The sequence below is a fragment of the Nyctereutes procyonoides genome, unplaced genomic scaffold (assembly GCF_905146905.1).
Source record: "Nyctereutes procyonoides isolate TBG_1078 unplaced genomic scaffold, NYPRO_anot_genome, whole genome shotgun sequence".
NCBI lineage: Eukaryota > Metazoa > Chordata > Mammalia > Carnivora > Canidae > Nyctereutes > Nyctereutes procyonoides.
The window spans coordinates 1,030,853-1,046,678 of record NW_026575148.1 but is presented as its reverse complement, the minus strand read 5'-3'; the positions used below and the strand labels follow the sequence as shown (position 1 = coordinate 1,046,678).

Below are 15,826 nucleotides of genomic sequence, written 5' to 3'. Positions count from 1 at the left end.
CATCCGTGCATGCACACATTCCTTGCTAGCAGCATCTAAATATATGCACCGCCACTCTACGCCCTGAAACGTGGCGGGTGTGTTTGTCCTGAGCCCTGCATAAAGGCAGGCAGGTATGTTCGAGAGTCCAGGCAGGAGCAGACCGCCACACACGATTGAATTGCAGCCAAACTCGGAGAGACATTTAACCTGCCGAATTGTTTCGCTCAGCCAGGTGCCCCCCTTCTCCCGCCCCCCCCCAAACCGGCAATTCTGCAACCAGTTGTGAAATCCTGCGCTATTCATAAAATGTGCTGAAAACGTACTTTAGGAAAGGTAATCTTGCTATGTATGGCAAGGTAAGGGCAAAGCTGAAGGATGAGTGTGTTGCCGTTTTTTAATGTTTTACGTGTGGCCATCTGACCACTTTTTATTGGGTGACATATCATATGAGCACTTTGGTGTAGGCTTGGAAAAACTACAGCCAGAGGTAAGGCTGGAAATGCCACAAGAATTAAGGGCGCTAAAAATGGATGCTGGATAGTCCAGCATGAAAGATGGCATACAGCTGTAGGTTTAAAATGGGAGAAAATACATGTGAATATTTATACATGAAAGCCTTTGGGGAGGGCTGAATCTTGCCCTGAGTATCTGTGCAGGTAAGTCATTCATAAGAAAACTAATTACCTGTGCATGTACTTGGACTTGTTTAATTGAATAAGCTGCATGTGTGCATACTTGCTGTTCTTTGTGGCTATGCAATTATGGATTCAGTCTTTTAAAAATGATAGCTTTGGGGGAATTTTAAAAGTGGACTTGGTACATATATCTTTTCCAAAAGCCATTGTGCTGAATAGATGTATTGCCAGGAAGGAAAATCGGGCCCTATAAACAAGATTACCATTGCTTGATATCTAACTTAAGGCCTGTATAGTTTAGGGTAAATCAACTGGCTTAATATAGTCAACTGTTTTGTTTATTTGTTTTCATTTTAAAGTCCGGAATTAAGGATGCTTTTCAATCCAGATAATGTGCCTGTTTCCAGTCACATAAGATAAAAATGAAACTCAGTAAATTTTGAGTGCAGCAGATAAGGTACAACATACAACATGGTTGAAAATGTCTTCCTTGCAGAAGGCTGTCGGTTGCTGTGTCTACACATTTTAAAATAGATTTTTTTTTTTTGCAATAAGAAATGCTATAAGGCAATAGGGTACCGAATGTCGCAACTCTCAGTTAATCAACACAAAAATTCTTTAGAAATCTTTGGAGTCACTTCCCTTTATACCATACATTATCTCAAAGGCCACTGGCCCGAACTGTGTTTTTGCTAATATGAAGTTAATTAGATAATCAAACTTTGAGCCTTGAGCGATGGGCATTACATCGACCAAGGGGGTATGTCAGGAAAAAAAAAAAAAGTGTCTTTTCTTTCATGACCAAATCAGGAGGTTATACAGCTGGCATTACATACATGACAGATGTGCATATTTGGAGCCTTAAATACACAGAAGCAGGGAGGCAACTGTGCATATTATCTAGCAAGAGACAGCAGCAGACACTCGCCAAAAAATACAGACAGAAAGGGACAAGAGAGACAGATAGACATAACAAGATAGCAAAAAAAAAAAAAAGAAGAGGGTGGAAATCAATAAATCGATACAACCTGAACTTTTCGCGAATTAAAAAATGCAAATATATCTTTACATATGCATCAGTATTAAAAATAATACACGCTGGAACCAACAGGAGCGGGAGCAGGAGGAGGAGGAGGAGGAGGAGGAGGAGGAGGAGAGGTGGAGGAGGAGGAAAGGAGGAGGAGGAGGAGAAGGAGGAGGAAAGAATGGAGGCGCCGCGGAGCCCTGATTATGCATGGGCTGGAGCTGCCTCCTCTAACCTGTTCTTCTCCGAGCCGGGCAGCCGGCGGTCCTCAGCCGCCCACAGAACAGGAGCCGAAACAACCGTTCCCGAAGGCTACAGCGTTTATTTTTCTCTTTTGGGGGTTTTGGCGGTTGTTTCAGGGGCTCGCCAACTGGCCCCTTTAATTAAAAGCTTCAATAAAAGGCGATCGCGCCAGGAATGCACCGGCTCCTCTCCGCGCAGGATTTGCATATTTTTTTAATGCCCTAATTTCCTTGATGTATGTAAATGTAGCCGGACGTAGAGGGAGACAGGGAGCTGACGTCAATGGACGTGACCTCGCAGCTAAACCTTGAACGTGAAGCCGGGATGGGGGAAAACACGGAGCCGCGGCCGGCGGAGCCCGCGGGTGCGGGCGGCGGCGGCGGCGGCGGCCGAGCCCAGGCCCGAGGAGGCCGGGGGGCCCCGAGCCGCCCCCGGGGGAGACGAGCAGCGCCTCCCCCGGCCACCGCCCGGCTTCCGGCCTCGCCAGCGTCGCGGCCGCGCACGCGGGCTCCTGCCCCGCGCCGCCAGCCCCACCAAAGACACGTTCTTTCGCTTCCCCCTAGAAAAACAACACACTCCGAAACAACAAACCGAAATCAACAGATCACCAACCGAAGCAAGCCCCCAGGTGTTTTAGATCACGGCTCGGGGAGCTTATCAGAAAGAAGACTCCGACAATGGAACATGAAAAAAAATTTTTTTTTGGTTAGTTTTTGTCTTTTTTTGGGTTATTTTATTTTCTGGCTTCTCCAGCACAAGAAGAGGGCGGGGGCGGGGGGTTGGGGAGACCGCAGACGACAGCAAATCATCCCTAGACCACGATAAGCTACACCTGTTTCCAGTAGGGAGCGGTAAATCGCCCCGCCAGCCGGCGGGAGCTCCTGGTGTCGGCACCTCTGTACCTGCGCGCTCGTTGAGCGCGTGGGCTCCCCTGACTGCCATGCTCCCAGCGTTGTGATGTGATGGAAGTGCGCGCGCGCGCGCGCGTGTGTGTGTGTGTGTGTGTGTGTGTGTGTGTGAAGGAGGTGCTGAGGCTGGTGAGCACCAAGGCAGGCGCTTCGAGAGAGGAGCGGAGCTCGCGGTTCTTCCAAGGCCGCCTCCAGGACTCCGCTACAGGGCCACCTGGGCCGGAGCACCTGGGCCGGAGCTCCTGGGCCGGAGTTCGAGTTCCACCGATTTGGGGAGGCGGGTGCGTCAGAGAAGGCGCTCGCTCTCGCTCTCCAGCCAGGCCCTTCCTATGACACTGTGTGGGAGGAGGGCTTTTGAGGGGGAGCCATTCCTGGGCCGCAGCCCCGGGCGCTGCCTCGCGGATCCGCCCGCCCGGTGTCGGTCTCGGGGAGCGCCGCAGGCCCGGCGACGAGGTAGCGAGCGGGCCGCGGCGGGGAGGCCCTCGGCGACCCCCCGCCCCCCCGGCCCCGCGCGCCGGCGTGTGCGTGCCTGCGCACCGGGCGGGGGCCGGCCCCGCGCCTGCTCGCCCCCACCCCCTCCCCCTCCCCCTCCCCGAGGGAGCTAAGAAACGGTGCTCGGCCTCCTCGGGCCGGGGCCGGGCCGGGCCGTGCGGAGCCCGGGGCGGAGGGCAGAGCCGCGGGCTGCCGAGGAAGGGGCGCCGGAGGCCGCGGCGTGGGCTTCCCGGGGCTGCCCTTGGCCGCCGCGGCCGCCGCCTCCTCGTTCCACCTCGCAGCCCCAGCTTTGTTTTGCTGACATGCTCGTGGCCACCGGGCCCCACGCCGGCGAGGGGAGTGTGTGCGTGTGCGCGGGGCGGGCGCGCGCGCGAGCGGGCGGGGGCCCTCCCGCCAAGGACACGCATGGCTGTCTGTCCTCCGGCTGCACTTGGCGGGAAAGCTGGGGGCCGCCGGGGGGCCGAGCGCCGGCGGCTCTCATTACCACCTCCCCGCTCCCCCCGGGCCGCATTTACATACGGGCCGCTCGCCTGAATTTTTACAGCCCCCGTTTCGCCCCCGGCCGCACGCGCGCAGGCTCGGAACAGGCGCCCGCGCGCGCAGACACCCGCGCCCAGGCTGCGGCCGGCCGGGAGCGCGGGCAGGCCCAGGGGCGCAAGCCGCCCTCGGCCCGGCGGATTCTTGCACCCTCCCTCCCGCGCCTACACCCCCTGACAGCCTCCCGGCTCGTGTTCCAGGAAGCCCACTTTCCCTCCAGGCCCCCACCCTTCTCTCCCTGCACACTCCCACCCACACCCTCCCACATCTCTCTGCCTCTTTCCCGGGAACACACACACACACACACACACACACACACACACACACACACATGCTTTTTTCTTCCCCCTCAAATAGATAACCCCTGTAGGGCTTCCCTGGTACCTTTTGAATAGCTCTGGAGTTTAAAGAATAAAAATCCCTATAACGTATTGCTTGTCTTTGGCCAAACACATTTGACCACAACAAAAAGGGGAGGAGGAGTGAGGAAGGGGGGACTTGAACCAAAAGACCTTTCTTTAAAAAAAAAAAAAAAAGTCTGCAAGTCAAAAGGTCATTCTCCAAGTTTGTAAATAAAATTGCAAAGGGAGCTCTTTAAAAAAAGGTGGGGGGAGGGAAGAAGGAAGATAGAAAAGATCCACAAGTTACATAAAATGGTGCATTGGAAAAACAAGACAGGCCTATTCTTAGAGAGAGAGAGAGAGAGAGAGAGAATCTAAAGAAATCAAGAAAAAAACTGAAGGAAAAGAGAAAAAAGAGAGAAGAGAAAATAAAAGGTAGAAAAGGCAAAAGAAGTTTCCAAAGAAATGTGTGCTTTACATCCTACAATAGGAAAATGTAGCCATTGCCGTCCTTCAGACGAGACATTTCTAATTTGTTCCGTCTGTCAGGAGGGGACTATGAGAGGTTTGGGTGCAAATTCATTATCTCTGGCAACGCAGAACGTAGTGTGAGGACTGAAAAAGACCGTGGCAATGGATGAACAATAGGGCTTCAGTTCATCAGTAACAAAAGCAGTGGGGAAATTGGTTGAGTTTCAGAGCACGTCCTCCTCGGCAGAGGGGGCTGGACTAGACCTTGGACAGCCCCCCCAAAAACTTGCCGAGCCTCGCACACACCACTTCACTCTCCACTCCGAGGCTCAGGGAGCAAGTGCCTGGCGTGGGGGGGAAAAGTTGGCTTTTTTCCTCTTTCGTCTTTTGCGCCCTTCTCTCTCTCTCCCCAGAAGGGAAGAGCCGTTTAAACTATTTTAGACGCAATCAAGCAAGAATCACCGTGTGGAATTGAGCGGCAGTTTTAAATGTGCTAAGGAGAGGAATGATCTGAAAAAAAAATTTTTTTTTCTTTTTTTTTTTTTGAGACGCCGAAAGGAGCCTGTTTGTGTGCTGCGGCCGCCCCGTGACACTGGATCTTGTCTTCTGGCCGGCGCCTCGATTCCTGCCCAGCTGGATTTGGGGGGCGACAGCGCCTGGCGCAGGGCGGAGAGCAAGTGAGTACCGGGGCGGCCCGCAGGCGGCAGCGCGGAGGGCGGCCCGGGGCCCCGGCGGCCGCCGCACGCCCCGCGCCCGCGCTCCTCCCTCGGTCCTCGAGCGGGTGACCGCAGAGCCCCGCCGCGGGCCGCTCCGAGGGCCAGTCCGGGGCTTTGCTTCAGCTAATTGATTGCGAGTCTCGGATGCTAAACCTGTTGATCTCTTGAGTTGTCTGAGCCAGAACTGTTAATTACCCAGCGGCCTGACCCCCCGTTGCACAGAGACGCCGGGGAAATTTCGCGTTGGGAAGGGGAATTTTGCATGTAATTTCGTGGTGGTGGTGGTGGTGGTGGTGGTGGTGGTGGGACTTTTTTCCTTATTGAACCTAGAGCGAAATGCAATTGTACGTCGCGTTCCTGGATCCAGGATTTGCATTTCGAATGATTCTTTTAACCACCTCAAAGTTGCAGTCCTCTGGCAATGAAGTGAGGCTCGGACTGGGATGCTGGTGGAAACTTATGTACGCAGGCTAACTAGACCTGGTGGATTTCCACTTCCTTCTTTTCTCTTGCCTTTTGGATTCTGGGAGGCCAGAGGCGGCTTTGCAGGGTTATCCCAAGTTCAGATGCATCGAGATAACGGCCATCGCGGTTAGTTACTGGGACTTGGAACCTTTCAGCTTCAGATGCTCCTGGTATCTGAGGGGAGCCCGGTCTCTGCAGTTTGCCTGGAGCCCAGACCTCGCGAAGGGAGCCGAGACCTTCCTTCGGTGGCCTGGAATTGTCTGAGGGAACGCGGGGAGGTGGGAACCCGGGCACTGTATTTGCATTAGTGTCGGCCGCGTTTTCTCTTGCAAATGCACGGGCGCTGCTTGAATGGGGGACTGTCTGGAGGGGTCAGGGCAGCAGTGGTATTGATCAGAAGTTAGACCGGAGGCCCTGTCAAGTCATGGCCATGGCCGGGGCTCTTTGGGGGCTGTGGCTGCCTTGGGCCCAGAATGGCAGGGTCGGATCCAGTTTCCTCCCTCTCCTGGTGCCCAGCTCTTCCCAGCACCCTCCTTCCCCACCTTGCCACCAGTAATTAGGGCGCTGTCTCGGAAACGAGCTCCCATAGTCAGCGTAATTGAACCAGTGCAGTACTTTCATTTTGCAAGACCAGTAGCCCCACCCCACCACTCCAAAATAACAATAAACATTAAAAAAATCATAAAAGAAAAGGAACCTATTTTCGGGAGAGTAAGACTTCTTGAATATTGAATCATGAAGGAATGGGGGAAGGGAATAAAAAAAAATCCACCACTTTACAGCAATCAGGTTTTACATTATTCATTGATTTACTGAAGGAAATAGCCAATCAGGAGCCATAGATATGAATGCACATCTCACCGTGCTGTGGCCTTACAGTAAACTATTTGCATCTTTCTAATGGATTAGATATTTATCTAGGGATTCCCATTGTTTGAAAGGCCTGGAAATCCAGTTCCTGAAACATTTAGAAAATACGACTTTGTTCCAGTCTTGAAATTCTTACAGGGAAGAACTCTCCCTCGTCTTTTGTATAGCAGGTTACAGTGTTCAAATCCCTAATGTTTTTTTAAGGGTCCCTCTTCCTTCCAAGCTAAAAATAAAAGAAAAGAAGAAAGAAAAAAATTAATTTCCCAAACCCCTCCAGATTCTGCATATTTTGCATTCCCATTATCATGCATGTCTCCATTTAAATGCAAATTAGCATATTTAACCCTGTGGGTGCTGAAGCCCAGCACACATTGTACTGGGGTTTTCTGTAATCTCTTGGCATTTTAAGGGATCATGGTAATTGCAATACTTTAAAATGATGCCAAATCTAAACATGACTATAGAGATCTATGTATGTATTAAAACTGTGATCATTTGTTTTCTTGACTGTTTTTCAGATGAGACTGCGAAGAAGCATAAAATGAATAGACAATACAACCAACCAAAGGTAAATTACAATTTTACATTTGATAAAATCAAAATGATATACAAAGTCAAAATAGAGTATCATTTGCTAGGTGGTGGGCCTGCAGCGTATTGCATATGTCCCAGTTCATGCAATAGATACAATTCCAGAAAAATACAAGTTTCCCTATATGCAGGTTTTTTTTCCCCTATATGTAGCCTTTGTATACTATATATCAAGAATAAAGCAAACATAACCTGTAACTGCCTATAAAAATGAAATTCAGGATACAGAGGACATAATAGGACACTTTTATTAGAAAGTAAGCCAGTCAAGTACCTCGCCTGAACTATACAAATCGCTGTAAATTAAATGGCTTTTATGTAGAAAATGGTAGTCTTGACTGTATTAGTGGACTGTGGTTTACTTACATTAGAATCTACAAACCAAGTATTAAAAAGGGATATCAGTAATTGGCCAATTCTTTACGTACCCTGCAGTAGTCTGAATAGGATTCAGAGAGGTGTTCTAAATATTAGTGGCAAACCTGGTTATTTGCATTTATGGAATAGCATAATTCTGATCCAAATGTGGGAAAAAATCATAACTTTTCACTTCTAACTTAAGCAGAGATTTGTTTATTCCCAAGAAAACCAGGATGTTTCAATTCATGTTTCAGCCATCTGGAGACCTATAAAAAGATTAGAAAACAAGCATGACAATCACGTCCTAATCTACTGGCCATTAATGGGAATTTATTAGAGAATGAGCAGGCAGGCTATTTGAATTCAGTATCTCCTTCAATATGCAGATTTCAAAAAGGGTATTCTGTGCTCAGATAAATAGCTTTCTGAAAACCAAAAATATCTGAAATGAAAACATGTAGGTGTTAATAGTTGCTCATAACAATGCATGGCAGGCATTGCTAGGACTCAGCCCAATTGTTTCAACTGTCTTACATCCTAAGTGATAGTAAAGTCCTTGAAATGTATATGATAAACCATGACCTGAACCTTGGCAATATTCAAAATAATCAGGTGTTCAGTGTTAAGCCTTGCTGTGGATCTTTTATTTCTCCATACCTTGAAAGAGGGTGGAGAGGTAAAATATTTAATTGGCTAGATAGCTGGTGGACAGACTGCCCATAATCTTTATGTTGGCTATTTTCACTTTTTTTTTTTTTGGGGGGGGTTGTCTCACAATGAATCTACAGTGTTTGTGGCATGCATGGGGGGGCCAGTCCTGGAGTCAGGTGATGTGACTATGTGACATTGCTTTAGAACATGCTATTTTAAGACAGTATTTTCTGTAGCTTCTAATTGTAGAAACACTTCAAATGTTCAGTGTCTTGGCTTTCATGATTGTTACTTGGGTTCTAAAAATGCATTTAATTGTTAAATCTGGGAATATAGCCACATTAATTTGCGAATTCACACAGATAAGGGGTGACACACATACACAGACATACATGTGTCACAACTCTCTACTTTCACCAACCCCCACCCAGACATATATAAGGCAAAAAGATATTCTAAAAATATCTGCCATTTCTTCGGATTTTGACTTAAGGAATTGAATTCATCTGATCATATGCTTGCTTTATGTAGTACATGCCAAAACACTAATGATTCTGCTTCTAGGTCTTGGAAAGCAAGGCCAAAATACTCTCAATCTTCCAATGCAGCAAAGCTCATTATGGTTTTACATAATGTCAAAGTGGCATGTGCCTCAGTGATGTGTTCAATTCTGTCCATTAGTTTATGTTGTGACCTCATAGTTCAAGAAGGAACAGTAACTCTGGGAGTGTGGTTCTCTGAATTAGTTTGTAGTTTGCACGTACATTTCATATGTAACCCAATGCAGCCATTTCTGATCATACTTCTTCTACCAAGATTTGATAAGAAAAATAGATGAGCAATTACCATAGCTTAGTCTTTTCTAAATAATCAGAACACAAGTGCTCACCCAAAAAACTGAATAAAAAAAAATCTAAGGGAAAGTTGGCATCTGTGTTTCTAAATTGTATCTTTAATTGGTGTGATATTATTGTGTGAACTCTAGATTGGGGCTTTTCTTGGAAATTTTTTTTTTTTTTTTACTCGTCAGTCTTTTCTGTAGGATTTACGTAGTGTTCTGTATGTAACTTGATAAGCATATTCACGCTTATGTCTTACAAGAATAAATTATTGAATTAATGGAAGAATATATATTAATTCTGAAAGTGTTTTGGTCACTGGGGAAAATAGTCAACCTAAAGAAATGAGAGTATTGTGATAAACTAGTGATGTGTGAAATGAATATGAAGATTTATGGCATTTGCTTGTAGCATATATTTTAAAGAATAGTAACATCACCAAACATGACTCCTAATTTTGGAAAGCAATCCTTAAAGTTCACCCATGGGGAATATGTATCTTATGTGGACTGCACCTTAGTCATACTGTTGAGGGCCATCTGAGTATTAGAACTGTACATATGATAGATGTATTAGACATAGATGACCTATTATGAAGGAGAAGAAGAAAAGAGCTCTTTTAGGTGACCATATTTACACTTTGAAAAGTCCTAAGGAAAGGAATGAGGCTAATTAATTACTAAAACGCTATTCCCCTCTAGATAGAAGAAAGGTGGGGGTGGGGAAGGGGAAGGTGGGTATAATGCTCTTAACACCCAGGTGTTTTGTCTTTTCCATGGGGGTAACAATACTTTTTTCATAATTTCATAAGAAAAGACTAGTACATTTTGTTCTTCTGTATGAAAACTGACATTTGAAATTACAAACAAAGGCTCAGCATTTTTATTACAGCAGAGTTGGGTACAACAGTAGAAACTAATGCTGCAATGTTTACCTGTGCTACATTCTAAGGCACACACCCTATACAGAGTCATTAAAAAAAAAAAAAAAAAAAACCCAGGATGAAGTCGGCCTGCTTAGAGCATTCTGTTTGAACTTACAGACCAAACAAAATACGCTGCCCTATCGCCATGGCACATAGATACAAAACATGACTAAGCTGTGAAGCCATTAAAAACACACCACCAGAGCAAATTGTCAATGTAATCACACATCGACTCACTGCGTAATACAGATCTGATTCCCAGCCCCAGAAAGCAAGGCCCTGCTTTAAGCAATAGCAAAGTGCCTTCCATCTGCCTGCCCGTGCAATCTGCCAGAAGAGAAATGCAGGCAAAGACGTTCCCCAGATCTGAAATGCTTTTATCTGTCCTTAGAGAGAGATTTCTTCCAGTCTTTGGATATTAGAGCGATCTACACTAGCACCGAGGAGGTAAAAGGCCGCGGGTTGCTTTTCCTGGAGCAGTCGGTAGTGCTAGCGGAAGAGATGTTGATTGAGAAAATAGGGCTTGCAGCAATGCTGCCGCCGCTGCTGCTGCCGCTGCCGCTGCTCGGGCAGGAGGCGTGGGGCAGTTGGCTGATCACTGATGCATATCAATAACCGTGTACTTGAGATTTCTCATGACATCATCATTACCTTGGTCTCCCGCGGTCTCGAACCTTTGACCTTGCCGGGCTGGTCCACATTTTGGCAGTGAAAGCCCCACCAATGATGGCCCTTTTCTCCTTCTTTCAGACCGGGGGCAGCAGCACGCCAGCAAGACGGCATCTTCTCCTCCCCAGCCTAGAAGCCCTGTGAAATCGAGGATCTTCCCCCTAAAACACACACACACGAGATATGTGCAATCAAGCTGCCACCGCTTGGTAAAAAGCTCACGGTGCCTAACCCAAAAGGATCAGGAGCAGATCCTTGAATCAGCTGTCACCTCTTCTATAGAATGGGATGTTTTTTTTTTCCTTCCTCCTTAACCTGCGCTGGAAATTGCCGTTGGCTTTGTACATCTCTATAGAGGGAGGCTAAAGAGTCTTGCGTGAGAATGAAGCGATTTACAATGCAAATAGAGGCCTGTGGAGGGACGGATGCTGCTGCTCACTCGTAACCGCTTGCTGCACCTTAATAGCTGGTTTTATTTTTTGATATTAATAGATGAATTGTTGGCTAACGCTGTCGGAGATTACTTGCTGAAAGGAAAGAAAAGTTCGGAATAAACTTTGAAAGCAACAGATCTCGTTTGGATGTTTTAGCCGCACACACAAACAGAAACCAGGTCATATTTACATACAAGAAGGAATCTTATGCTCGGCAAGTGTCCTGGAGGACTACTCTTCGGTACTGCCAGAGAGATCGGGATCTGGAATCTGGCCAGAGGAAGACAGAGGCGTGTGAGGGAAGTGAGTTGTTATCTTTGGTTATCTAGCTGTATGAGTGTATTGGTCTTCATAAAGCTAGATAACCGAAAGTAAAAACTCCTTCAAGATCGCCGGGGAGCATGTGAGAATGAAAGACTACAACCAAGAGACAGTAAAAACCAGAAAGGTCAGGAATACTTATTGAATCTAACTTTGTTTTTGTTTTTGTTTTTGTCCTTCTTCCTTATGATTAAAGGTGGGATTAGAGGAAATTAAGTGACACACAGGGACCGAACCATAAAGGTGCCAGGTACTCTGAGAGGGGTTGTTAGAGCTGCAAAGGAGAATTGTATAGTGCTCATGAGTCAAGATGCATGTGCAGTTTGTCCTACTTTAAGACAAAAGTTAATATGAGGGTTTTCTTTTCTTTCCCCCTCCCTTAGAAAGCTGTTGTAGAGAGGTCTGGTATCTAGTTCAAAAATGATTCCATAATCCGCAGACGTAGGCTATTTCCTTCTGAGGTTCTCCTCCCCTGGAAAAAAAAAAAAAAAGGAAGATTATGCGGGAGGACTACATGTATTGGGGTTGTGTGTCAAATTCTATTGCATTAGACTTTCAGAAAAGTTTATGATGGAAGGTTAATAATTTGTATCTACTAAGGACATACAGCTAGCAGAGAAAATGCAAAAAAAAAAAAAAGGCAAAGGCTGATTTTTTATTCTTCTATTCAAAATACAAGGACAGATGCTTCTCTGTTCCAAGAGGGTTTCCTTGAGGAAGCTACTGAAGCAGAAAGACATGATGGAGACGAGATCGCCTCCCCTCTTGTCAAAGTGTTAAAAAAATGTTCTGTCTTACTCGGCGCCTAGCATTGGAAATGAAAGTGACATTTACGCCACAACCCACGTGTGCGCCTCCTCTCTTTTTGTTTAAGGATGATCAGGTCTATCCAGGAAACAGCTCTGGCATCCCAAACTGAAATAATTAGGACGTATATAGACCTGACAAAAATGGAAAGGGGGTGGGGAATCTGAGGGTCTGTCTTGCCTAATTGATTCCGATAAACGGAATGCAGGAGATGTGAACGGCAGGACGCTCCGATTCCCACGCTCGGGGGCAAGTGGTAAAGCGGGCCCGGCAGCCTATGACAGACAGCCCTGTTGGGGGGTGGGGGCATGAAAAAAACATCAAGTGCACACACCATACTCATCTCCATCGCTTAAGAAAGTGGAGGCATTTCCCACCCACAGCCATCTGCAGCCTCCCAAATGGTAGCACCAACTGGTCTGTAGCTGCTGCATACTGTCTGTTTCTGTTAATTTTATGACCACTGTTTAATCTGGCCATAATTAAGTTCAGCTTTCTTCTTGGGTTCAGATTTTCAATATTTTAGGAAAGCTAGGAGAAAGCAGTTCCAGGAGAGTCCCGTTTCTGCCTGCCCTTCACGTCAAAATTCTCAGTCTGTACTTTTGGCCTTGTGATCACCTTTGGGCTCTTGCTTTGGGTGGATTATATCTAAAAACGTGTACTCTGCAACAGACATTATTATCACTTCCCCAGGCTGTTTACCCCCCTAACATGATACAGCTAGGAACTTGGCGTGATTATGCTAGTAGACACACACTGGAAGTAAAACTATAAAATCATCAGCCTACATACAGAAAGTTAATTACAATAGCGGTATGATAAGAGGTGGGTTTGGTATAATCCCAGTGAGATGCGTTCTATACAGCCATTTTTATTGAATCTCAAAGTGACCATACTTAGCAGAAACTTTGGGGCTTTGGAGGTCCCCATTGTAATCTTTCCCTAAAAGTTCTTACATTTTTCTCCATGTGTCAGAGCAGACATTTGGATAGGCATTAAACATAAATACAAACATTGCAGTAAGCAAATGCCTAAAAGTGGCCTGTTACCTTCCATGTGGCCTGGATTACTGACAATCTCAAATCCCAAATATGCAGTTATTCTCCAAAAGCATTACATTTTCCTTTGTAGCTTCAGCACCTTCTAAGACTCCAGACTGGAGAAGCCTGTAAAACCACTGTTGGTTTCCGTTAGAAACTCCGAGAGACTTTATTAACGTAAATTCTCATTATGGCTGCTGAACACGTGCCAAAGTTTTACTACTGTAGTGACCGTTGAGAAGACCCTTGTTTATTTACATTTGAAGCACTGTTTGTGCAAACAACCTTTCATTGTTAAGTGCCTGTATTCCTTTCATTTAGTTCATGTCCAGGGGTGCTATTTACCTAGAACCATTGTCTACTACAATTAACATTTACATTACAAAGTGTGTGGTTTTCTTTCTCAAGGAGGTTCAATTAAGGCAATAAGATGTTTGCTAGGGAAACCTATTGTTTACTGAAAGCACTCAATGGAGTCAAATTACTGAAGCTTTTGCTTACATCTTGGTCTTTTATGTAAATGTGTTAAATATAGCGTCTAAGGAAAATAAACAATATTATAATTATGTGTTTGCCATTGTCATATCAAACTTGCTTTGTACCATACTAATGTTACATGACTTACCGATCAATAAAAATACATTTCAATGTTATTATTTTCATTTTATTTTTTGCTGTTCCACTACTCTTGCTGCAACATGTCCCAATTTTTCTTTTTTCTATTGCACATCAGACTTCTGACATTTTGTTTTATTTGTGTGTGTTGAAGAGAGGTACTGTATCTGAGCATGGGTCTGGAGGATGTCCGAGGTAATCTCTACGATGACCTTATAATAAGGTGATATTTCTCTGAAATCTGAAATATTCCAAAGGCATGTACATATAAGTCAAAAGAAGTGTAAATATCAGTTAAGTAGTTCTTTGAAAGCTAGTTTTAACATTGGCAGAAACCGGATCGAGTTTATTTAGCATACCACTGCATTGTAAAACAGTTGGAGTGAAGTTGCAGGTTGCGTGAGTATGCATGTTAACTAGTGGGAACCGAGCGCAGTCTTTGTGAAAGGGGAGCAGCAGATTGCTGTGCAAGGCCAATGTTAAAAAGGCAGCTGAATTTAACACCATCTGGAAGAAAAGATCCCTTCACGACTTTCTCACACCGTCAGACAAAACTAGTGTCTCTTGTTCCGAGCCCTTGTCTATGCAACCATACAATACTGAGTCATTATACTTTTGCTGAGAGAAAATTTGAGAACACAATATGGGTAACCAGTGAATGACCAAGTTTCATTGTGCCCGCTTAAGTCGATTGAAATCTACGTCTAGAGCTATGAATGGTAGTATTGTTTTCCTCACCAGGGCTGTACTAAATGTCAGCACAGTGTAAAGAAAAACTTGAAGTCTGCAAATAACTTACCAGATCTCAATTATAATATTTTCCCACACTAGAACTAATATCATTGCGAGGGGCTACATTGCAGAAAATACAAAAAGAAACGAAAAGAAATAGAGAGTTCATTTAGAAGTTATTTTATCCAGACAAACATTTTAATTTTCTGATGGGAACTTCAATTCAGGCTGCAGGCTGGGTTGGGAAGCAGAATTCATTACTGGGAAGTTCAAGTTACAAAAATGCTTCTTGTGCAATTAAAACAGAAAAAAAACAAACAACTCACTCCCACCTGAAACCCTCCCTTCTTAGATATAAAGAGACTCCACTTGGGTTTTATTGCTTTAGCTCTGCTTAGAATTATTAGTAGAAGTCTAGCCTAAATTTTGCTTGAAACTGTGGCAGACACTGCTCTTTCAGAGTTTGCCACCATGATTGACATTGCAGAAGAACATCATAGATGTACATTTCCAAAAATATGCAACATCCTGGCACCTCCCTAGGTGGATTCTGGTACCCTCAGGAATACACCTCCCTTTGTGTTACACCTCCTCCCCATTTTCTAACTTTCCTTTTCTCATGATGTGTGTGAATCAGTTATTCTACTTCGATTTCACATTCACATAATCGATTTAATTGTAAACAGTCAGAAAAAGGAAACAAAACAGCTCAAAAAGAGTAAAAGGAGTTGGTTGTGTATGTTTTATTGGGATGTCTATTTTAAATATAATTGACTTTGCAATTTTGTTATTGTGTCACCAAGTGTCGCATAGTTCTTAACATGTAAGTGCAAAACAATGAGTAATTGCTGTTTTGCTGAATAATACATCTGAGTTGCCAACGTCAAAGGTATTATTTTGTGTATTTCTAAACAGGAACGTTAACTGCAGGTTTTGACATCTAGAATCTTTTCATGAAATACTTAAAAATTGGCCAATAAAATGACACCTGTGAAAGAAAATATAAAGATATAACCAACTAATTTTCCTTGTCCTACTTCATGCTAGAAAATTAACGATGAAAAGTCACTCCATAATAGAATCATAGAGGATATAACATAGAAACACAGTCATACAGAAAAACCCAAAACAATAACAAAAGTGGAAATTGGTTAGAGG

At 45.1% G+C, this 15,826-nt stretch overlaps 1 long non-coding RNA gene across 1 annotated transcript; it reads left to right on the top strand.

The window, feature by feature from the left end:
* The first annotated feature begins 5,193 nt into the window (after positions 1-5,193).
* On the top strand, positions 5,194-11,092 carry LOC129501682 (uncharacterized). The gene is made up of 3 exons (XR_008662793.1): positions 5,194-5,310; positions 7,203-7,252; positions 10,801-11,092. It is a non-coding gene; the product is annotated as an uncharacterized LOC129501682 (long non-coding RNA).
* Positions 11,093-15,826: the final 4,734 nt, after the last annotated feature.